Source organism: Rhinatrema bivittatum, chromosome 7 (assembly GCF_901001135.1).
Source record: "Rhinatrema bivittatum chromosome 7, aRhiBiv1.1, whole genome shotgun sequence".
NCBI lineage: Eukaryota > Metazoa > Chordata > Amphibia > Gymnophiona > Rhinatrematidae > Rhinatrema > Rhinatrema bivittatum.
The window spans coordinates 117,633,492-117,656,799 of record NC_042621.1 but is presented as its reverse complement, the minus strand read 5'-3'; the positions used below and the strand labels follow the sequence as shown (position 1 = coordinate 117,656,799).

The following is a 23,308-nucleotide window of genomic DNA, read 5'->3' as shown; positions in this document are numbered from 1 at the left end:
TGGATATCCTCCACTCCATGCCAGTGACTTCATGTCTGATATTCCTTTGCTTTTGTATTCCTGTTGCACATAGAGTGGTCCCCTTCCATCACATGACTATGGGAGATATATTTGTGTCTACCGTTTATCTATAGAGTCTGGAACCACCTTAGGCTGCTGATCCCTTGTCCTGCAACGAAGGTAATGTAGAAGTTTATCTGCACTGGTGGCCCTGGTGTGGGAGGTGCACATGAAGGCCTAGGAATGCCCTTTGAGACAGCACAATAAGCAGCTCTTAACCATTGCTCACTCTTAAGGAAAGCTGCCTCCTTCTTGTTTCTACATTGCTTACTCTAGCTGCTTGTGTTTGGCTGAAAATTTGTCTGAAGATAACAGGCTAAAATTAACTGCTCTCAATGGATCTTTGAAAATTGATGCCCTAGTCTGTAAGCTCTAAGGGGAAGGTATGTATATGTACTTTGTTGTAAAACACTTTGCTTCAGGGTGTTATATAAATTTAATAATAATACTAATAATAATATGATATTATAATATGATATAATATATACATATAATACATAATAATATATATATATATATATATAAAATATATAGCAACCCAACGAGGGTTATATGCTAACTGGGACTTGTTACTCCAATCGAAACAGAAAACTGAATTAAGTTTGATGGTTTGTGTGTTGCCATTTTCATCAAGGACACACCAGATTCAAAAAATCATCCTCCAGCATTGGTCTATATTGTCTTTACATTCTATCTTACAGACTAAGCCTATATTTGCAAAAACTAGGGGGCGCAATTTAAAGGATTTGTTGATCTTGTCATTGGTGAAGGACAATAGTATTCTAGAAGGAAGGGGACAGGTGTGTTGCAACAAGTGTTCCGATTGTCCATATGTGATGGTTGGACAGGTGTTTAAGCATGAATCTATTCCATAACAATTCGATCTGAGAGGCACTTTTGACTGTGGCTCTAGTAAGGTTGTCTATGTGATAAAATGTCCGTGTTCTAAATTGTATATCAGACACACTATTTTGCCAATAAGGACTCTGATCATCCAGCACAGAAGCTGTATATGCACAGGAAGATTAGAAGCACCTCTAGTCAGACATTGGCTGGAGGCGGCTCGCACGATTGACCAACTACAGTTTAGCGTTTTGAAGCAGATATCTTGTCCTCGGGGCGGGAATGTCTCAGACATTGAGACAACAAGAGCAAAGGCTTATTTTCTAGTGGGATACTTTGATTCCCCGTGGGCTCAATTCAAAGATCGAGTGGGAAGCATTTTTTAAAAGAAAATCCCGCGTAGGTTATAAGCAGGCATATAAACATCATAGAAGCTCAGGGATTGGTAGACAGAGTGGGAATTGACAATGTGGCTCCAATGAGCAGGGAGCAAGCTCAGGGGTAGACAAGTGATTGGTTACAAAATAATCAGCTGGGTTGCTTTTAAAGGGCGGTTAGCAGTGAATAATCACTGCGTTTGTAAAACCGCAAGGAGAGCAGAAGGAGGTATTATGAATAAATGTTTGGAGGTGAGTAGGTGGCTAGCATTTTTGAAATAATGATTTAGGGTCTTGTTGGTATCTGTTTGTAAAGAGTTGAGAGATGTCTTTCTGGCTTATAGGTTTATTTTCCGAGGCTAAGACGCAGCGGAAGTATGAAGCATTTAAATCTATGAAGGACAAAGTTGGCGGCTAAGGAAATTAAGCAATTTGACGGTCTCCGTTTGTACGGCAGGATTGAAGTAAGTAGGGAGAAGAGGGTCATGAGTAGTAGTTTAAATGGTACTGAAGGGTAGATTCATTTTGAGGGAATTCAACCACATTGTGTGGATAATAGAGATAGTAGCTAATGGTTGTGAAGGCTGAGTTAACTTGGAGTCCGGTAATAGTGAGGGAAGTACATTGGTCCCCCCGGAGAAAAAATATTTAAGTTAAGAAAGATGTGTATTAATATTATATTGATTTATTTGTATTTAGTAGAATTGAAGAGTTACAAGTTACAGCTTTGTGATGGTCAATGGGAGAAGTCAAGACAGAGGGTTGTAAGCAGAAATACAGGTATTTTTAGAGTTTTTCACAAGATTAGAGATATCTTGTAGAAGGATAAAAAAGGTTATAGGAAGGAAAAATTTTTTAAATAATTAATCGATATCAATTTGTGTTTAAATTGGTAATATAGATGAAGGAATTGAGTGTTAACTGAAGGAAGTTGGAATTTCAAGGAAGACCAGTGGTGTGTCTATCAAATTGGCAGAATATCGTGCACATGATGTTTCCATAAGAATATTAGTAGTTCAACGATTTTAAATTCCCCTGATGAAGCCGTAAGGTGAAACGAGGGCCCGGTTGGGACTAGTAGAAAGATCAAGAGTTCAATAGCAAGATTACAAGATTTATTCTTAATGATGAAATACTGGTATAAAAATCATTGAAATGAATATTGTGTGATTTCTGCTTTGAGATATCAATGTAAACATCAAGAGATTTGTGTTCTAAAATTGTTGTATTGAAATACTGAGTATTGACTGTTATCTGTAAAAAACAAAACAAAACGTATTTATTGCTTTTTGCAAAAACCTATTCAGGATTATACAATTTTGGAAGTATGTTTTGAATGAAATTTGTATGTTTGGGTACGTACGAGTATGAATGGGTATGGTTTTTTTTACGAGATGTGAATGATTAACTTAGATTTTATGAATGGTTAATGTATTGTGAACATTAGTTTTTGATATTTTTCTATGAATACAATAAAAAAGATTTAGAATTAATAAATTGTGCTTTTACTCCACTCCTTAGGGAGTGTTTTTTTGTTAGCATATTATATATATATATATATATATATATAATATAATATAATATACTAATATTATATTATACCTAAACCTATACTACCTTACTATATTATCTCAGTTTCGACATCTAAATAGTTGATTCTTCACTTTATCTATGTGATATTTAATCTATATTACCTTTTGTCATGTAAATAACTGTAAATAACTAACTTTGCATATTTACTCATATGATACCTAATCCTATATTACGTTAATTATTTAGACCATCACACGTTATTTATGCAACCTCTGTTATGTTATTACATGTTGAAATCAGTTTTTTATAAAGCTCATATGCTGCTTTTATGTTACATGTAAACTGATGTAATGTACCCAACGAATGTCGGTCTAGAAAAAACTTTAATTAATTAATTAATAATAAAATGTAAGGAAATATTTATTCACAGAATTGGGTGGTGGATACATGGAACAACCTCCCAGTGCAGGTGTGGAGGCAAAAATGGTATAAGAATTCAAGAAAGTACTCCTTTTCACGGAAGCTTTTGGGCTTCTAAATTGGATTCAGCTCTACACCCACATGAGCCCTTTAATACATTACCTTTAGCTGTGCATTGGAGGATGAGGATCAGTGATTGCATTTGACCTCAGAGATTTATTTTAATCCATCTAGACTTTGTAAATCATCCATTCTTTTAGCCTTTATATCATTTTCACAAAAGTTGTACTCAGTATTTCTTGGTCTTTTTTCTGGCATTTTGTCAACTAGGCAGCGAGTCCTCCGAGCTCTTAATTCTGAACATTGGTGTATGACACCTTGATCATCATCTTCAGCAAGTCCATCTTAGTCTGTATGTTGTCTTTATGTCATTTATGAATGTTACGATGTAAGCTGCCTGGAGCAAGGAATAGTGTAGCCTATAAATATTTTAATAAATGGGATAAGCACAGAGGATCTTTAGTTGCAAACAAGTGAAGGGAAAGCTGGAGATCAGGTGTGTTCAGCGATATTGCGGCAGAAAAGGAAAATGAGCAGACTAGAACATTATATGGCTTTTATCTACTCTTATATTCTCTGTCAACGTTGACCACAGTCCTCCCTCATCCAACTCTTAATGGAAGGTCTCGGTTTTTTCAAGTGCATCTTTTGACACAGTTGACCACCTGCTCCTGCTTAATCGGCTGTTTGACTGAGGCATTAGAGATAAGTCTTTATTGTGCTTTAAATCATTTCTTGAACAGCGTTCCTGTAGTGTCAGTTGGAATTCTGAATTATTCCTTCCTCATCCCTACATAGTGGGGGTCCCTCAAGGATCCATTTTTTCACCGGTTCTGTTTAACCTATATCTTGCATCTCTCACTATTTTAATGCGAGCCTAGGCTTCTCACAATACTTTTATGCAGATAATTGCATGTTGTAATCCAGCTTCTGTGCATACATTGTCTGATTTTAATCATGCTCAAACAAGGTTTCACACTAGTTAAAGTCTTTTAAGCTTAAAGCTAATCCTCAAAAGTCAGAAGCAATTTGGTTTACTCAAACCTCCGATCCTCTTTCTACGTCTAACGTCAGGCTGTGACATACCTATAAAAAAAAATATGGTAACCACTTAAGCCATTACCTTTGATACCACTTTTTCTTTTCACATTTCTAAGATTCTGCAGACCTCATATTTTTCCCTGAGGTTTATACTTAGACTTTGTCTGTTTCTTGATTGTGCAGATCTTAAGACCTTGACCCATTCTTGCGTTCTTTCTAGATTAGACTATGGTAGCGCTCTATTACATGGTCTCTCCTCCATGCGAATTAAACATATCCAAATGGTACAGAGCACAGCTGAAAAGGTTATCTTTGGTAAATCCAAGTTTGATCATGTTACCCCTCTCATTAAAATTGGTTGCTTAACTTTCAAGGCTTTATGCTTGGTTTTCCCATTATACTTTTCTTTCATTAATTCTCTGCATTCGCCTTCTTGCTCATTATGATCCCCTCAGCAGGAGCTTTTAGAGATACCCTCGCTTGGAGAAATAAATTTTGAGAGATCTAGAGAAATGTTTCATTTTTATCTGTTTGCTTATGGAATTCCTTTTCACGTATCTTCTGCCTAGAAAAGGATTATTTGAAATTTAGAAAGGCTCTGAAGGCCCATCTTTTTGCTACAAGCCTATTCTCACCATGATTCTTCTTAACCTTTACATTGTTGCATGTTTTACCATTTTTATTTTTTTATTTTACTGTTTTATGTCTTGTGCCAGCTTTATTATTTTGTTTTTATGTTAGTTACTATTTTATTGCTTTACAAGCGGTGATTAATTTGTGGGTGAACTGGTGGAACACAATTCTGGAAATTCAAGCATCAGAGGCAGAGCAACTGTAGTGTTCTTCCACAGCGCTTCCCCTCCAGTCTGCATGGAAGAGGAGAGGGGCTTAACCTGAAGCACACAGAGAACATTCACTCTGCTCCCTGATCCAGCCCTTCTGCTCTTGTTCTCTGTCCCCCCACTTATTTATTTATTTAAAATTCTTATATACTGTACTTTCAATTTGTATTGGTCAGGGTGGTTTACAGTATTACATCCATAATATTGCATATTCTGTACCAACAGGGGTGATGAGTCAGACAAACTGAATGAAATCAACGTGAGCCTGGAAGATGTAGTAGGCCAGATTGACAAACTAAAGAGTAGCAAAACACCTGGACTTGATGGTATGCATCCTAGGGTACTGAAGGAACTAAAAAATGAAATTTCTGATCTATTGATTAAAATTTGTAACCTATCATTAAAATCATCCATTATACCTGAAGACTGGAGGGTGGCCAATGTAACCCCAATATTTAACAAAGGCTCCAGGGGTGATCCGGGTAACTATAGACTAATGAGACGGACTTCAGTGCCAGGAAAAATAGTGGAAACTATTCTCAAGATCAAAATCGTAGAACATATAGAAAGATATGGTTTAATGGAACACAGTCAACATGGATTTACCCAAGGGAAGTCTTTCCTAACAAATCTTCATTTTTTTGAAGGGGTTAATAAACATGTGGATAAAGGTGAACTGGTAGATGTAGTGTATTTGGATTTTCAGAAGTTGTTTGACAAAGTCACTCATGAGAGACTTCTAAGAAAAACTAAAAAGTCATGAGATAGGAGGCGATGTCCTTTCGTGGATTACAAACTGGTTAAAAGACAGGAAACAGAGAGTAGGATTAAATGGTCAATTTTCTCAGTGGAAATGGGTAAACAGTGGAGTGCCTCAGGGATCTGTACTTGGACCGGTGCTTTTCAATATATATATATAAATGACCTGGAAAGGAATAAGACGAGTGAGGTTATCAAATTTGCAGATGATACAAAATTATTCAGAGTAGTTAAATCACAAGCAGATTGTGATACATTACAGGAGGACCTTGCAAGACTGGAAGATTAGGCATCCAAATGGCAGATGAAATTTAATGTGGACAAGTGCAAGGTGTTGCATATAGGGGAAAAATAACCCTTGCTGTAGTTACACAATGTTAGGTTCCATAATAGGAGCTACCACCCAGGAAAAAGATCTAGGCATCATAGTGGATAATACTTTCAAATTATCGGCTCAGTGTGCTGCAGCAGTCAAAAAAGCACAGAATGTTAGGAATTAATAGGAAGGGAATGGTGAATAAAATGGAAAATGTCATAATGCCTCTATATCGCTCCATGGTGAGGCCGCACCTTGAATTCTGTATACAATTCTGGTCGCCGCATCTCAAAAAAGATATAGTTGAGATGGAGAAGGTACAGAGAAGGGCAACCAAAATGATAAAGGGGATGAAACAGCTCCCCTATGAGGAAAGGCTGAAGAGGTTAGGGCTGTTCAGCTTGGAGAAGAGACAGCTGAGGGGGGGATATGATAGAGGTCTTTAAGATCATGAGAGGTCTTGAACGAGTAGATGTGAATTGGTTATTTACACTTTCAATAATAGAAGGACTAGGGGGCATTCCATGAAGTTAGCAAGTAGCACATTTAAGACTAATCAGAGAAAATTATTTTTCACTCAATGCACAATAAAGCTCTGGAATTTGTTGCTAGAGGATGCGGTTAGTGCAGTTAGTGTAGCTGGGTTCAAAAAAGGTTTGGATAAGTTCTTGGAGGAGAAGTCCATTAACTGCTATTAATCAAGTTTACTTAGGGAATAGCCACTGCTATTAATTAGGGATGTGACGTGCCATTTTTTAAGATGGCGCCGGCCATCCATTGCTCCTACCATGTGACAGGGGCCGGCCAATTGCACCAATAGCCCCTGTCAAATGGTAAGGGCAAAGGGCCATATCGTTTACTGGCAGCTGAAGGCCCGAGAGCGGGAAGCAGAGGTGCTCTCACTCTAAGACCAGGGCAACCACGTGGCTTTGATTCGGATGTGTGTGTGTTTCTAAGAGAGTGAGAGAGTTCATACCTGGCCCTGTTTCTGCCCATCTCACCCCCTATACAATTCCACTTCTTTTTTTTTTTTTGTGTGTACAAATTAAGCCCTGTTTAAGAAGTTGCTTTTTATTCTTTACTGTTTATTACTTCACATGATGGTTTAATTTGATACTGATATGTTAGTTTTTAAAGCTAGTTTCACTTTGTGTGCTATTTACTACAATTTGATTTATACATTGCTCTGTTTTACAAATGTAGTAAGATGTGATTCATCAAGAAATAATAAACATAAAGCATTGCCATTGTCAGGTATTACAGCTACAATTTTAAAACAGACATAACACAAGATCTTTCCAAAGTTATATAAAAAGAAACATTTTTACTTTTGAATTGTTTTCCTTATATAATGTTCTCTCCTCTACTTTCCCTTGTTTTCTTTCCATGTTACTTTTCTTTTTATTATTCTCCTTCATTCTCTAGCTTTCCCTCCCCCTTCTGTGTCACTTCTCCCCCCAACTCTCTTCTGTCTTCCATCCGTCACTGCTTCATACCTCTCATTCTCTTGCATCTCTTCTGTTTTTGAATTCTTTCTGCTCTTCCCTGCGTTATTTCTCCATCACCCCTATCTTGTCTCTCCTTTTGTGTCTCACATAGTCATCGCTCTTACCTCATCCCTCTACTTGGCCATCTCCCCCTTTTCCCTTAACCCATCCCAGCCTTCCATCTCTCTTCCTTCCCTCATGCCCCCTCTGACTCTCTCTCTCTCTCTCCTTTGTTCTTCCTCCTTTCACTCCTGTGCTCCTCTATCATCATTCTTCCCCTCATTCTCTCCCCATGTCCCCTCTGTCCCTCTCACCCTCTCTGTTCTTCCTTCCTTCCTTCCCTTCAGGATTGGCAGGTTTCTCAACAGCCACTAGCCCTGTTGGCTTTGAAACCAAGCAACACATGCACTCTCTTGGGAAGCCTGGGAGATGGCTCCAGGCAGGGATTCCTGCGTAAAGAAAAGGTTATGGGGTGGTTAAAGCAGGAAGGGAAGGCTTAACAGAAGAAACACTACAGCTGGTGGAGGAGAGCAGTCCTTGTAAGAACAGTTTGCACCCTGAGCCCTGGGTGAAAATTACTAGCTCAGATCCTGATAGAAGTGTAGACATAAAGTGAGTGAGATGACTTGAAAAAAAAAATAAAACCTAAGTCACAAAAATAAATAAAGCCGTGGTGAAAAGCAGAAGAACATAAGAAAATGCCATACTGGGTCAGACCAAGGGGTCCATCAAGCCCAGCTTCCTGCTTCCAACAGTGGCCAATCCAGGCCATAAGAACCTGGCAAGTACCCAAAGCAGTACTTGATGTGGTGGTTTATTTGTACACAAATAAATGCAAAGGCAAAATGATTTTAAAAAAAGTACCGTTGCTTCAAGTTTATGTGGCTATCAGAATTTATAGTAGTGCTGTGGACAGCTGCTGCTCATTGCTATACCCTGTGTGAATGCATATCTTGCACCCCAGGTCTTGTTGGTTTGCTAATGTCTAAACACATCTGAGCCCAAATATGGGTTTCAGAAATACTTAATGTAAGATTTGCAATACTGGGTCAGACCAAAGGTCCATCAAGTCCAGTATCCTGTTTCCAACAGTGGCCTTTCCAGGTCACAGGTATCTGCCAGATGCCAAAAGGTCAATAGATTCCATATTGCTTATCCTAGGTATAAGCAGTGGATTTCCCCAAGTCCACCTTAATAATAGTTTATGGATTTTTCTTCCAGGAACTTGTCCAAACCTTTTTTTTTTTTTTAAACTCAGCTATATTAACAGATTTTACCACATCTTTCAGCAATGAATTCCAGAGTTGAATTATGCATTGAGCAAAAAAAAATATTTTTTTCCTATTTGTCTTAAATGTATTACCAAGTAACTTCATTGAATGTCTTTGTACTTTTTGAAAGAGTAAATAACTGATTTGCATTTATCCGTTCCACTCCACTCATTTTATAGACCTGCATCATATCCCCCCTCAGCAGTCTCTTCTCCAAATTGAAGAGCCCTAACCTCTCTAAGCTTTTCTCATAGGGGAATCGTTCCATCCTCTTTATCATTTTGGTTGCCCTTCTCTGTACCTTTGAGATGTGGCGATCAGAACTGCACACAATACTCAAGGTGTGGTCTCACCATGGAGCGACACAAAGGCATTATGATTTCTCTGTTTTATTCTCCATTCCTTTCCTAATAATTCCTAGCATTCTGTTTGCTTTCTTGGCTGATGCCATACACTGTGCAGAGGATTTCAACATATCCATGGTGACATCTAGATCCTTTCCTAGATAGTGACTCCCAATATAGAACTGCGTTGTGTAGCTATAACTTGGGTTGCTGTTCCCTACACAGATCACATTGCACTTGTCCACATTAAATGTTATGTGCCATTTGGATGCCTAGTCTTGCAAGGTCCTCTTACACATACAATATTGATGGGAGAGAAAAGGATGCAAGGACAAGCTATAGCTGGTATTAAAAAGCCTTCCTCCCCCAAAAAGGAAGACTCAGTTATCTGATTTTTCATTGTATAGCCATGGTTATACAGAGTTAGTGCTCTCTCCCCCTAGACACATTCTGGCAAGGTACCAAGCACAAATGAGTTCACATGTAAATGTAATTTCCCTATTGTGTGATTTCTGGCTGTGATAGCTTGTTATGAGTGTTAAATGGAGACAGTTTTTCTTTAGGGGTATTGGGATGAGAGAACGTATAAACTATAAGTGATGAATTACCCCAGGCTTCCTGTACTTTGCCCCTCTCTGAATAAAGTGGAGGCTTAGACTTCTACTGATATTTAGTTTTATGGCTTCTTTGATATCTAGAATTTCAGGATGTGTTGCTAAGATGACTCTGTATCCATTATTTCAAGACATTCTATTTAGTTTATTCACAATGCAGCTGGGAAACTGATTTGGTATGGAAGTTTCCTCACACCCTTAATTCTAGATGCTGAGCCAGTGTGCAGATATTTCCTTGTGATCTTATTCCTGGGTGCTGATGAAGTTCTCTAATAGAATGCTATTTGTAAATCTACTCTAAAAGAAAGACCCCGTACCTATAGAGTGACAGTGTTATAGCTCTTTCTGCCGGGGAAAGAGGGAGTTTTGGCATTTGGATTTTCCCAGTTCTTATTTGACATCTGAAGAAAGGTGTTGTAAGAACATAAGAAATTGCCATGCTGGGTCAGACCAAAGGTCCATCAAGCCCAGTATCCTGTTTCCAACAGAGGCCAAACCAGGCCACAAGAACCTGGCAAGTACCCAAACACTAAGAAGAACCCATGCTACTGATGCAATTAATAGCAGTGGCTATTCCCTAAGTATAATTGATTAATAGCCGTTAATGGACTTCTCCAAGAACTTATCCAAACTTTTTTTGAACCCAGCTACACTAACTGCACTAACCACATCCTCTGGCAACAAATTCCAGAGCTTTATTGTGTGTTAAGTGAAAAAGAATTGTCTCCGATTAGTCTTAAATGTGCTACTTGCTAACTTCATGTTGTATTACAATATATTTGTATTATTCTTACATTGGTTCAATAAAATGTATTACAAACTGCAAGAGAAAAAAAACCAGTTTTCTAATGGGCCGGTATGACTACTAGAAGTCTCCACTTACCATCTAGAAATCATTTCCATGATGAAGAAGAGACCAGGGAGGTAATTATCTGTCTTTCCTTCTCCTGAAAACATTCCCATTTGGATTTCTTGAGGCCAGGAAGGGAGCATTTGAAACTTAAGATCCTAATTTGAGAAGTCCAAGATGGCTTCTTGTTTCCTAACTAGAGATAGGAAATCCCTTGGAAAAAAAATCTTGCCAACTAAAGAGTGGCGAGACCTCCCCTACAGTCTTCTCTACTTCCAGAAAGCTCAAAGACTGCAGGAAATTGGAAGGAAAAAGAATGATTTTTTTTCTCTACTACTTTGAAGGAGTAAGGCTGGTTCAATAAATCAGTTGAATGGGTGCAGTGTTTTGGGCTCTTACCCAAAAGGTAATCCTTACTGATATATGATTCTGAAGTCACCTCTGGCAGAGAAACCTGGCTTCTTGTTAGATCAAGTAGCCTTTTTTTTTTTTTTCCCTTCCTCGTAATTACACCGGTATACGTCTCTTGAGCGTTCCCACCAGAGATAGCGGAGGTACATCTCTCTGTAACCATAAAGGTCAGAATCTTCCCACATATTCTTTCATTATGATGTCTCTTTTATTGGGAACAAGGCACATTTTTTATGCTCAAAATTTACTGCCAGTGCAGCAAAGAGTTTTGTGCACCAAAAGAGCGCCCTTGCATGGAAATCTTAAGCTAGTGATGGCATTAGCTATTATCCCCCTCCCCCCCATGAAGAGGGGCAAAAGGCAGAACGCATGTGTTTTTAGTGCTGAAAACTAAACTAACCAGAGATAGACTAAAGCTTCCGGTGCTGGTGTTAGTTTATGGGCAGTACCAGGAGTTCTGGTTCTGGGACCCGTAGTCAGGATTTATGCACAAAAAAAACAGGCTTTGTATACACAGAACACATTTTCTGTGAATAAAATATGATTTATGTGTACGAAAATGTTCTCTGTGCTGGAAGCATGTTTTCTGCACGTAAAAAGGATGAAAAGACACATTTCCTTTGCCCCAGTGCATTCTTTTCCTGCAGCTCTGGAGGCTGGATCTTGTTCTTTTCCCAGACAGGGGGGCTTGGCCCATGGCCAAGAGCTGCCCTTGCCCCTGCCATAGGCCTGAGGACTTGGATGGCTGGGGGTGGCTGGATACTTCCTCTCCTTCCCCCCCCCCCAATCTCACTGAATGTAGTTTTGGTGAAACCAGAGCATAGGAAGCAGTATAAAAATAACTTCCGTGCGCACTCCTTCTCCGGCAGCCATGGCTGCCGCTTCTCGCGACGCACAAATTGCAACCAGAGGAATGAGCACAGAGGTGCATTCATCCTATGGAAAAGGCTGAGTGCACATTTTTTTTAACTCCCAATGCGTTAGCATACCATTTGCCTACTGCACTGGGAGTTAATTTTCTTTTTTTTTTTTACTGTGCAAGTTAAAAAAAAAAAAATAAAATATTCTGCCCTGAATTTCAGTTCACAGTTTTATGATGAACCCTATTTCCTCGGGGCCCATTGCTTGTCTGTCTGAGAACATTGCAGAACTGCAGCAAACACATCTGCTTGAAGGGAAGGTAGAGCAGGAACCGGGATGAGTCCCAAGACATCAGAATAAGAGGAGCAAGAACAGGAGATTTGAGAACATGACACCAGTGAGCACAGCATAGAGAGAAGGGGTGAAAGAGGAAGAAACTAAAGGAGTGAGGGAAGACTGCCAGATTTAGGGAAAGGGAAACATAGAAATGACGGCAGAAAAAGACCAATCGGCCCATCCAGTCTGCCCAGCAAGCTCCCACACTTATTTTCCCATACTTATCTGTTTCACCGACCACCAAGTTCAGGGCCCTTGTTGGTAACTGTTTGGTTCAAAAGTAACTGTTTGATTCAAATTAGAGGTAAAATTAGAGGTTAAAAAGGTTGAAGGAGGAAAAGAGAGGACAGAAAAGGTTGGAGCAGGTGGGAAGGTGTGGATTTAATGAGAGATGAGAGATGAAAGGAAATAGGAAGAATAATGGACTGGAAGAGAAAATGAATGCAAGAAAAGGTAATAAAATGATCAGAGAACTGAGATGTAAGGGAATACTAATCTTGGCTGTTTATATTTGATACCATTTTATTTATGCTTGTGAGAAATGCTGGACCATGATGAGATCTTCATTTTCCTGTTGTGGACGGATCTTGGCTTTAACGTTCCATGTATCACCATTCAGTATCATGCAAGGTTTCCTGCTTGGGGGGGGGGCTTTAGTTCAGAGGCCTAAGTGCCAGCGTGTCTGTGCTCTGGGGCTTGCTTGGAGCGGGTGGAACCAGAAGGGAGCAGATTGAGAACTGAGCTTTGACCTCGCTACGGGTTGACCGTGTTAAGAGGGGATAACTCGTTGTGCGAAGATGCTGTGGGCTCTGTAGCTGTTGCGGTATTTCCAGTTGGCGGTTGTTGCAAATGCGACTTTTTTTTTTTGGCTGCCTTTTATTGTACACAAGAAGTCCTGAGGGAAAGGATTGAGTGAGAGATGAAGAGGAATAAAGTGTTTGAGTCTGTCCTTTGCTTTTGCTCTGTATCGGTTCCCCTCTCACGCCTCTTCCCATGTCCTTGTTCTTTCTCCTTCTCTCTGGCCCTAGTTACCATGGAGAGTACAAGGCAACCTCATTTCAGCTTTCCCAGTGAATGAGGGTTTGAGGTTGATAGATGGTGAGAATCTTGATCCATCCTCCCAAACAGAATCTCTCCCCCCCCCCCCCCCCCCCCGCCTCTCAGAGGGATGGACAGCCGTGAGAGGCAGGCTGGCGGCTTCCTGCTGAGATGCTCTTTAAGCCTCTCCAGCCAAGTTCTGTGCAGTTGAGTCTTTTCCGAGCTGCAGCACAAAACTCTTACTGGTGGCCGTTGCCCGACTGCTCACTTTTGTACACACTCTCTCCATCTCTTTCTCTAAACAAGTCACATTAAAATTCCTTCTCATCAGAGGATGGTGTAATACCAAGAAGTTATTTAAAATAAATAACAGGTAAGTGATTTTTTTGCAATGAATATTTTATAGTAGTTTCTTTATTGTTCTTATGATGAATGTAGGACTCTAGAGCTGCCTTATAGCAAGGATAATTTTTCTGTTTGCTCTGGCTTGGGATACTCCGCTCTCATCTCTAGGCACCAGTGTTGCTGGCGGTCTTCGGAGCTAGCAATGATTAGGACTGAATCACAGTTACTGAGTAGATCTTTGTGTATATTTAGGGAGATTTTGTTGGGTTTTTTTAAGTTTGCAAAACTTCACTTGTTTCCCTGTTCTGGTTAAAGTAATGCGCCTGCCGTGTTAGTCCAGTTGAATGCACGTAAAATAAGGTTAACAATGAACCAAGAAAACTTTAGGGGGGTACCTAAAATATTTTTTGTTTAACCTTTATTTCCCTGTTCTGGCAAATGAAGCTGCTGCTAGTGATCACAGACAGGGGGTTCTGAAGTCTGACTTTGACCTGTCTTTGCCTGTTTTACCTACATTTCTGTACACATATAGGGCCTCCGCTGTTTTTTTTTTTTGTTTGTTTTTTTTTTTACAAACTGTGCAGCATATTTGTAGATACTGGCTTATGATGAGAAATTTGGACTTCGAACTGCAAGGTAAGTGCGCCCCCTTTTAAATGCTCAAACAATTCAGAATTTACATTACCTTAGCAAAATGCATAAAAACAAGATTATCGGGCTGTTATTGGTTTTGGCATATCTTCTGTAATAATAGCTGAGCAAACAGGCACTTAGTGGAAGATAATACTCCAAGGGAAGACACTTTCCTAGGCCCTTAACTCTGATAGAGCATTATTATATAGCAGATGCGCCTTCCAGAAGAGCATTATTACAGTTGTAAATCTTCGAACTTAGTATCAAGAAGAAAAAAATAAATTTCCTGTTTGTTCCTCAGTCTGAATACCACCAATGGTGTCATTTGTCAGGACTGCTGTAGGTTCTACAGTGACCACTTAGAATTAGCCTTCTTGCACTAATTTGCACCCTACAGCAAAGGAAAGAACATTCTCTTTTTTTTTTTTTTGCCCTGCATACGTCTACCTTTCTTGCTGCCAGGCTCCCAGCTGCACAGCGCCGCTCTCTAACCTGAGTCCAGCAGCATGAGTTCTTTAATGCTGGCCATGCGTGAATGTCCTCCAGCGGAGCCAACAAGTGCAGGGAATCTCAGCAGATTTCTCAGTGATGACCTCTTCATCTTCTTTGGCAGGGGATGTGTTCCTAGTAGGATGTTGCTTGCTGACTGATGAAATTTTTCATTTTTTATTTATCATTGTATTGCCAGCATTCCTGTTAGAGATTCCTTACCATGAATTTTCTTTTTCTTTTTTGCTTGGTGGACAGATCTCTCTCTCTCCCTTGCAGGCTATTCAAAATATAACTGCTTGGCTTATCTCCCTCTGATGCTGCAATAACCATTTAAACCCCCCCCCCCCCTTCCACATAACTACATTGGCTTCCCATCCACTTTTACATAAAGTTCATTTTTTTAAACTCATTTACAAATGCATTCATTCTGCAACTCTTCATTACATCTCCTTTCTTACTGTCCCATACCCCGCCCTTCCCAAACTTTGTTCATCAAGCAGGCTGCTCTTATCTGTGCCCTTCTTCTCCATCACCAGATCTCAGCTCTGCATTTTCTGCCCTGCTATGTCGAATGCTTGGAATAGCCTTTCTGAACGGGTGCATCATGATCGCTCTCGTACCAGATTCAAATCCAGCTTAAACATTCACTGCTGTCAGGCCACTTTTAAAACTTGAACTGTGGTTCTTCCCGAGTGTAGCCTTCTTGACTTATCCATTTTTACTAGATAAACAGAGCTTTCACAACTGCTGATTTGTCTTGTTTGTGTGTCTTATCTAGATTGTAAGCTGCATGGCAGGCATTCTGTGTAGTGCTGCATATGTCTTGTAGCACTATATAAATGAATAATAATAATTTTATGGACGCGGCAGGGGGTACTCTAGTTGTATGGAATGATCAGGTTCTGTGCTAGATGCTTTCTTGGTACTTGTTCCTGTCTTTATTCTGGGTATACAGCTCCCACCTAGTTGGGTGCTGGTGTATGTATTAAAAGTTTGCTGTACCTAATATTCTACATCTGTTTTCTACCAACAAGAGTGAGATGCTGTTGATGGGCATGGGCAGCAGGAATGTGCAGTTCTTGATTGATGAATTAAGCACAATCAGCCAGCCCTCAGAGGGCAGGGCCAGGCTTAAAAATGAAAAGAATACTTTTACCTACAACTATGGACACTATTGGTCACGTTCAGGAATTTGATGTGGAGCAGGCCAATATCTGGGACACTTATGCAGAGAGAGATCGTCATTCTATTTGGAAGCAAATGAAATTGAGATCCCTGAAAAGAAACCAGCTATTCACTTGACTGTGTGTGGAAAAAACATATGCCATCATACATTTACTGGTCTCACCAGTCTTGCCAAACACTAAGACACAAAGAGATTATAGCATTTTTAAAGACCCATTTCTCACCTACGCCATTCATCATAGTGCAAAAGTTTCAGTTCTGCAAGAAGAATCAAGGTTGTGATGCGAGCATTGTCACATAAATGGCTGAGCTGTGTGGAATTGTGGAGGATTACAAATTCGTCAGATTTATTTATTTATTTATTTATTTATTTATTTGAAACTTTTCTATACTGACGTTCATGAAAAGACATATCACATCGGGTTACATTGAACTAGGGTTACAAAAAACAAGGGATACTTATGCAGAAAAGGTGGAAGTGGGTAAAGTCAACTGCTTAAACAATATAACAAAGGGTAAACACGAAGAATCCACCACTTTATCAAAGATACTTAAATAACAGTAGAAGGATAAAAATCGAGTACATGAGAAAAACGGGTTATATATGAGAATTTAACAAGACGGTTAATATTTATTTATTTATTTATTTAAAACATTTCTATACCGGCCTTCATGAATGGGATTCATATCAGGCCGGTTTACATGGAACAGGGGAAACCAGAAGTAAAAATAAAACCAAGTAAACATAAATAAGAAAGGTCGAAAAATCAAAGTTACAATAAACAGGGGTATTGAACTTGGGAGCTAGTGTAGCTAGGAATAAGTGAAGTAGGAGTAAGAGCGATAGAGATTAACTAGGTAATTATCAACTAATATGTTATGAAATTAATAGATATTAAGTTCCTTGATCTGGGTATGACGAGTTAATTTGTGTTAGGGGAAGGCTTGGAGGAAAAGCCACGTCTTAAGTTTCCTTCGGAAGATGTGGAGGCATGGTTCCAGTCTTAGATCAGTCGGTAGTTTGTTCCAGAGGACTGGTCCTGCTGTAGAGAAGGAACGTTCTTTGGTGGTTGTTAGCCGGGTGGATTTGGTAGGTGGGACTTGCAGCATTCCTTTATATGCCTCTCTGATGGGCCTGTCTGAGGCATGGAGTTTGAGTGGAGCCTGTAGGTCTAGGGTGAGTTGTTTGTGAATGGTTTTATGTATTATGGTGAGTGCTTTATGTTGAATTCTGTATTTTATTGGCAGCCAGTGTAGTATGTAATATGATGCCTAAGATGAGGCTTTATCCCTATCAAATTGATTAGCTGTAGCAAGGGGTAAAAGCGGGAATTGAGATTTAAACGAGTCGGTAATAAGATGTCTATGACATGTCCAAGAGGCCTTTGGTGCTAGTGGGATGTGAGGGAGCAGGGGAAGATTTTAAGGATGCATATTGCAGGGAATGATAAAACAAGGAGTTTAGAATCTATACAGTGACATGAAGCGGAGGAGCAATATAGGATGGAGCTGGGGAATAAACCCCTATTCTGGGGAGGACCGGGTAGGCCGAAGAATCAGTATCTAGTGAGTCTTGAGACTTCTTCTTTGACTGTAGCTGGTGAGTCTTTGAACATTCAGGCAAGTGTCGGAGCCTGTCAGCAAGAGTCAGGCCCCATCAAGGGTCAATACGAGAGCATCCGTTCTTTAGGGAAACGCTTGTCTGAAAAGCCATGTCTTAAGCTTTTTCTTGAAGGTCAACGGGCAGGGTTCCTGGCAGAGATTTGGGGGGAGAGCATTCCATTGGGGGGGACCAGCTGCAGAGAAGGCGCGTTTTCTTAGCGAGGACTTGACGGGACGAGCATAAAGAGTACCTTTGTATGCTGTTCTTATTGGTCTGGTGGACGTGTGGTGTCGAAGAGGGATATTTAGCTCAAGTGAGGTCTGATTGTGAATGGTTTTGTGTATCATAGTGAGGACTTTATGGAGGATTCTGAATTTAATGGGGAGCCAATGTAAATTCTGAAGGATGGGCGTAACATGCTCTCCTTTGCTGGTGTTGGTCAGGATCCTTGCGGCGGTGTTCTGTAGCATCTGTAGAGGTCTGGTGGTGTTTGCTGGGAGGCCAAGGAGGAGGGAGTTACAATAGTCGATTTTTGAGAATATGATGGATTGAAGCTGTTGTATTTACTCTCACTTTCTTGCTTATTCCTAATAAAGATTATTTATTTTAAAGATAAAAAGTAGTTGTTAATTATTAAGAAGGGCCTTCTCTGAACTCTCTGTGAGCGTGGAGTACACAGATAATGATTTTTCGTTGAACTCTCTGTGTGCTTAAAGCATTCAGATAAAGATTTGAACTCCCTGTAAAAGCAGGTAATGATACTGTTGAACTCCTGGAGCATGGCAGCCCTCCAGTAATGGACAAAGCACCGTGCGGAAGTCATGTAGGTGGAGGAGGGGTCTCAGCTTTTTTAGGATTTGTAATTTGTAGAAACATTCTTTTGTGGTGTTATTGACAAATTTTTTCAGGTTCAGACGGTTGTCCAGAATTACACCGAGGTCTCTCACATGGGTGGTGGAGGTCATTTGGGTCGAAGGGAGGTTGTTGACTTGCCAAGTCATTGTCATCCTGTGTGATAAGAAGGATCTCTGTTTTGGTTGTGTTGAGTACTAAGTTGAGGCTGGCGAGGAGGTGGTTGATAGACTGTAGGCAACTGTTCCAGAAACTGAGGGTTTTGGAGAAGGATTCAGTGATCGGAATGAGGATTTGCACGTCATCGGCGTAGATAAAATGAGTTATCTTTAGATTTGCGAGTAGTTGGCAAAGTGGGAGGAGATAAATGTTGAAGAGAGTAGGGGAGAGAGAGGATCCTTGCGGGACTCCAAGTGTTGAGCTGACCGGGTGAGATTCTTTGTTGTTGATTCTGACTTTGAAGTTCCTATTGCTGAGGAATGACTTGAACCAGCTGAGTGCTGTTCCTGAGATGCCGATGTCTGAGAGACGGTCAATGAGAATGGAGTGGTTCACGGTAAATGGCATTCTTTGTGACCACCTAGTCTGCAGGTCCAGAATGAAGCTCTTCAGTGTTTCCTTGCTGACACAAATTTGACAAGAAAAGGCTGTGGTATTTGCAGCATACAGAAAAACCATCCAGGTCATGACAACTGTTGTGAACATTGTCAGCCACAATAAGATGGTCAATCAGCAGCCAACCCAAAGGGCTGTGCTTTCGAACTTCTGTTTTAGCCTCTGAGGATAGCATTGATACTCTGTATGATATTTGAAAGGCAGAGTGTCATTTTTGAAAAAAGGCCACATTGAATGAGTATGCAGATCAGAACTTGGTGAAAAAAGACATAGGGGGAACAACAAAGGTCTTGAATCCAAAAGAATCTGCTCAACACAGCAATGAGTGATAAGGCCGGATATGATATCATATCCAGACTGTACAGAACATGGAGTCACATAATTCAGAACTGGTAGTAGTCCATATCAATGGTCGTGAATGTGAAATGGAGTTGACACTTGGTCTTGGTGCCAGTTATTATTGAAGATGCTTTCAAGGAGTTGTTGCTTACTTATGGTATTCCACACCACAGTCCAGCCTCCATGATTACAATGGCCAAAACATTGAACTCGCAGCAAGCAGTGTCGTAAGTGCTTGCTACAGTCCTTTTCAGGAGACTGCCACTCATATACACCTTTTGGAATCAGTATCCAAGGAATCCATGCCATTGCTGATAGGGCTTACAGGGGGCTGTTGATACCATTCCATCTTGACTCAGCTGTTGTACCCATTCACTTGCAGGCTAGCAATATGCCTTTTACACATTGCTGGCCTGCAAGTGAATGGGAATGGAGCTCAAGTATCTCATAGTACAAGGTATCCCAGAACCAGTTATACATGCCAAATCGGCAACACCCTTTGTACCAGTGCTAAAGCAAAATGAAGATGTGCGGCTCTGCAGAGGTTATAATTGCGCTGTTAACAAGCTGCTTAAAGATTAACAGCAAGTATGGGGTGCGGGTGATCAACTACTTGTCACACTTTCAGGAGGGAAGCTCTTTGCAAAACTTGACTTTGGACAAACTTACCAGCAGTTGATTGTAGATGAAGAAGCTGCATATGCCTAGACAATCATTATTCACTGAGGAGCTTTCTGAATTAAATGTCTCCAGTTCAGAATCTGTCACAGAAAGCAACTGTCTGTGCTTCATAGAAACATTGTTGGCTATTGCACCCTATTTTGATGATGTCTTGGTCATGAGAAAATCAGAGGATGAACTCTGGGGAAACTTAGGGATGTCCTATACACATTTGAGAAGTTAGGCATTCATGGGAAGAAAGATAATTGCGAAACTGGGACTACCAGTCTCACATCTTTGGCTATTGCATTGGTGCTTCAGGAATCCATCTAATCAAAGACAAGGTAAATGGAATCCATGATGCTCCTGAACTGACTTCTAAAGGTGAGTTGAGTTCTGTTTGGGAGTCTGACACTTCTATCAGGTGTTTCTTCCACAAAAGATAGCACTTGCAGAACATTTCAGAACATAGCCTTCTCCATGAAGTGGTGCCATGTGGATGCTTTCTGGAGCATTAAAAAAACCTCCAGACATCAGAGTGTGCTCATTCACCAGGAGGATCAGAGGCCTTGCGTAATCCCCTGCAAAGCCTTATGTGTTGGGGATGTGCTCAGCCATTCTTTGCCAGATGGTACAGATTGCCTACTGTTCTTGAACGTTTGTCATAATCTGAATGGAATTATGCTTAAATTGATAGAGAGGCACTTGGTTTGATAACTGGAGTTAAAAAGTTTCACAACTGTGTGTATGGCTGGGCTTTTGAAATCTGTACTGGCCACAAGCCTCTACTGAGCATATTCTCCAAAGACAAACCTACATCCCTTATCTTGTAGCTAAGAATGCAGTGTTGGAGTATCATGCGGAGTGCCTGTGACTTTACGTTGGTGTATAAGCCTGGCAAAGCAATTTCTGCCTGCTGCTATGGATGTCAGACTTTGTTTGATGCTAGAAAATGTTCCTGATGCTCCCCTCCAGGTTGCCCACATAGCTAGGCTGACTGTCCTGGCCTGTGTCCTGAACTGGGTGTGTAAGGGATGGTCAAGTGATCAACTGCCTAATTTTCAAGTAGTGGCATAAATTATAAACCCATAAGGGTTGTCTCCTTTGGGAAGCTGTGGTGGTGTTCCAGAGAAAGGTTATCAAGTCATTCTGGCTGTGTTGTATATCACATATCCTTGAGTTATGCGAATGAAGGTGCTGGCTAGGAGCTACATCTGGTGTCCTGGGATAGTTGTTGACATAGAAAGGGTTATCAAGAAGTGCGACACATGCCAGATGTCGAGATGCAAAATGCCAAAAGCTCCCACTAATCCATGGGAAGTGACCAAGAAACTGTGGTCAAGAATTTACATGGGCTGTCCAGATCCAGTTCAAGGAAAGAACTTCCTTGTCTTGGTAGATTCTTATTTGAGTTGGATTGAGATGATCACAGTATCCTCTCAAACATCTGCTGCAACAATCACAGTGCTTTGACAGTTTGCAACTTATGCACTATTAGACATGATCATGTGAGAGACTGGGTCTGTTTTCACATCTGATGACTTCAAGGACTTTGTACAATGAAACTTTTTTAGGGCAGTCACCATTGCATCTCACCAATCCTAGGCAAATGGCCTGGTAGAGGGGAATGGTGCTGTCAAAAAGATGTATTAAAGAGAATCATTGAAGGGGATTGGCCTACTAAACTTTCCTAATTCTTCATCTCACAACTTCATACCTTGTCAAATTACTGGGGTCAATCCAACAGAGCTGTTTGTGGGGATGCCTCCTGAAGACACGGTTAAACCATCTCAATCTTGACCCTATTGCGGAATTACAACTCAAGCAGGAATAGGAGCTACATTTCTTCCTGGGCTCATCCTACCTTGTGCCTATTTACAATAAAAGACCCTTTGTTTACTAGAAGTTATGGAGATGGATCAACGTAGGACTCTGCTTCCATCATTGAGATCACTGGACCTCTGTAATACAAGGTCCAGGCCACTGATGGACAGAGCTGACATTGTCACATTGATCAACTGAGAAACTTCTTATCCTTAAACATTGGAGTGCTTTATGAGACTATGTAAGTTCTTATGCTGAGTACACTATTGTTCCAGAGGCACCAATTCCTTAATTCCTATCCTGTGAGAATATTGCTCTTGATTCAAGGACTAAGACTGATGTATACCCTTTAAAACCAATAGTTGAACATGGGGGCCTGCAGGCACCTTGGTGCAATTGTGGGTGACCCTTGTGACTCAATGATTGTCACCTAGGGTGGAAGGGTGTTATGTATACAGCAGGAGGAGATCTAATTGAGTGAGTGCCTGATGATCTTTTGTTTCTTGTTCTCTCTTTTATATTTTCTGGCTGTGCATCTCCCATGTAGGTGGCTGCTGGTATAAATAATAAAATAATATTTGCTGCTTCCGCCTAATAACTATTGTACAACATAACACAAACATTGCCTCCTTAGCGCACTTACACTCCTTGTTTGAAGGCTACAATGTGTGTTTTATTTTGTAGTATGTATACCTTTGTGTATGTGTATACCCATGTATGTACATCAGTGGCACCTGTTTTATAAGCAAGCATGTCTTTGGCCATATGTTTGTCTTCATCACCATGGCTGCATTTTCTAGATATAGATGTAAAACACACATGAGATATTGAAATGAGCTAATTTCATCTGGAATCTGCTTTCCCAGTAAGGGCAGCTCCTTCTCTTGCTGTCTGTATTTCCTTGACCCTTGTACTACATGTGCAGTACACATGCTAAAAAGTTTCAGCTCTTTGTGGACAATATGCAGGCTCCCACAGGAAACTGACTGTAGATTTCAGCAGGAATCTGGAACTATTTAGTGGGTGGTGTGTGTTGCACTCTTGATGTGCATTTAATTGCCTTCACCATTTCAACCCAGCCAACCAAAAATCAGCTGTTTTGAAATTCACTGCCAAGCATATAACTTTGATATTGCGCTCTAATCCCTTTCAAAATGCATATACAGTTTTGAAAGTTATTAATTTAGTGGCTTTTAGGCTATTCCTACTTCTTTACTCCTGCTCAGCCGGGAGCCAAGTGGTTCATAAAATAAAAAGCATCCTGATAAGACACAGCAAGGATCAGAGAGTTGCTGAC

General features: G+C 40.4%; 1 protein-coding gene across 5 annotated transcripts in view; it reads left to right on the top strand.

Annotated features, from left to right (window-relative positions):
* The window catches only part of NDST2 (N-deacetylase and N-sulfotransferase 2), a 625,893-nt gene that overhangs the window by 140,134 nt on the left and 462,451 nt on the right, over positions 1 to 23,308 (top strand). Inside the window, exon 1 of one of the 5 annotated variants that reach the window (XM_029608981.1) lies at positions 13,711 to 13,836. The exons of the other annotated variants lie outside the window; for them this stretch is intronic. The gene's annotated coding sequence lies outside the window, so the exon portion shown is untranslated. Of the gene's footprint in view, positions 1 to 13,710; positions 13,837 to 23,308 lie in introns of those variants that run through there. 5 annotated transcript variants of the gene reach the window in all.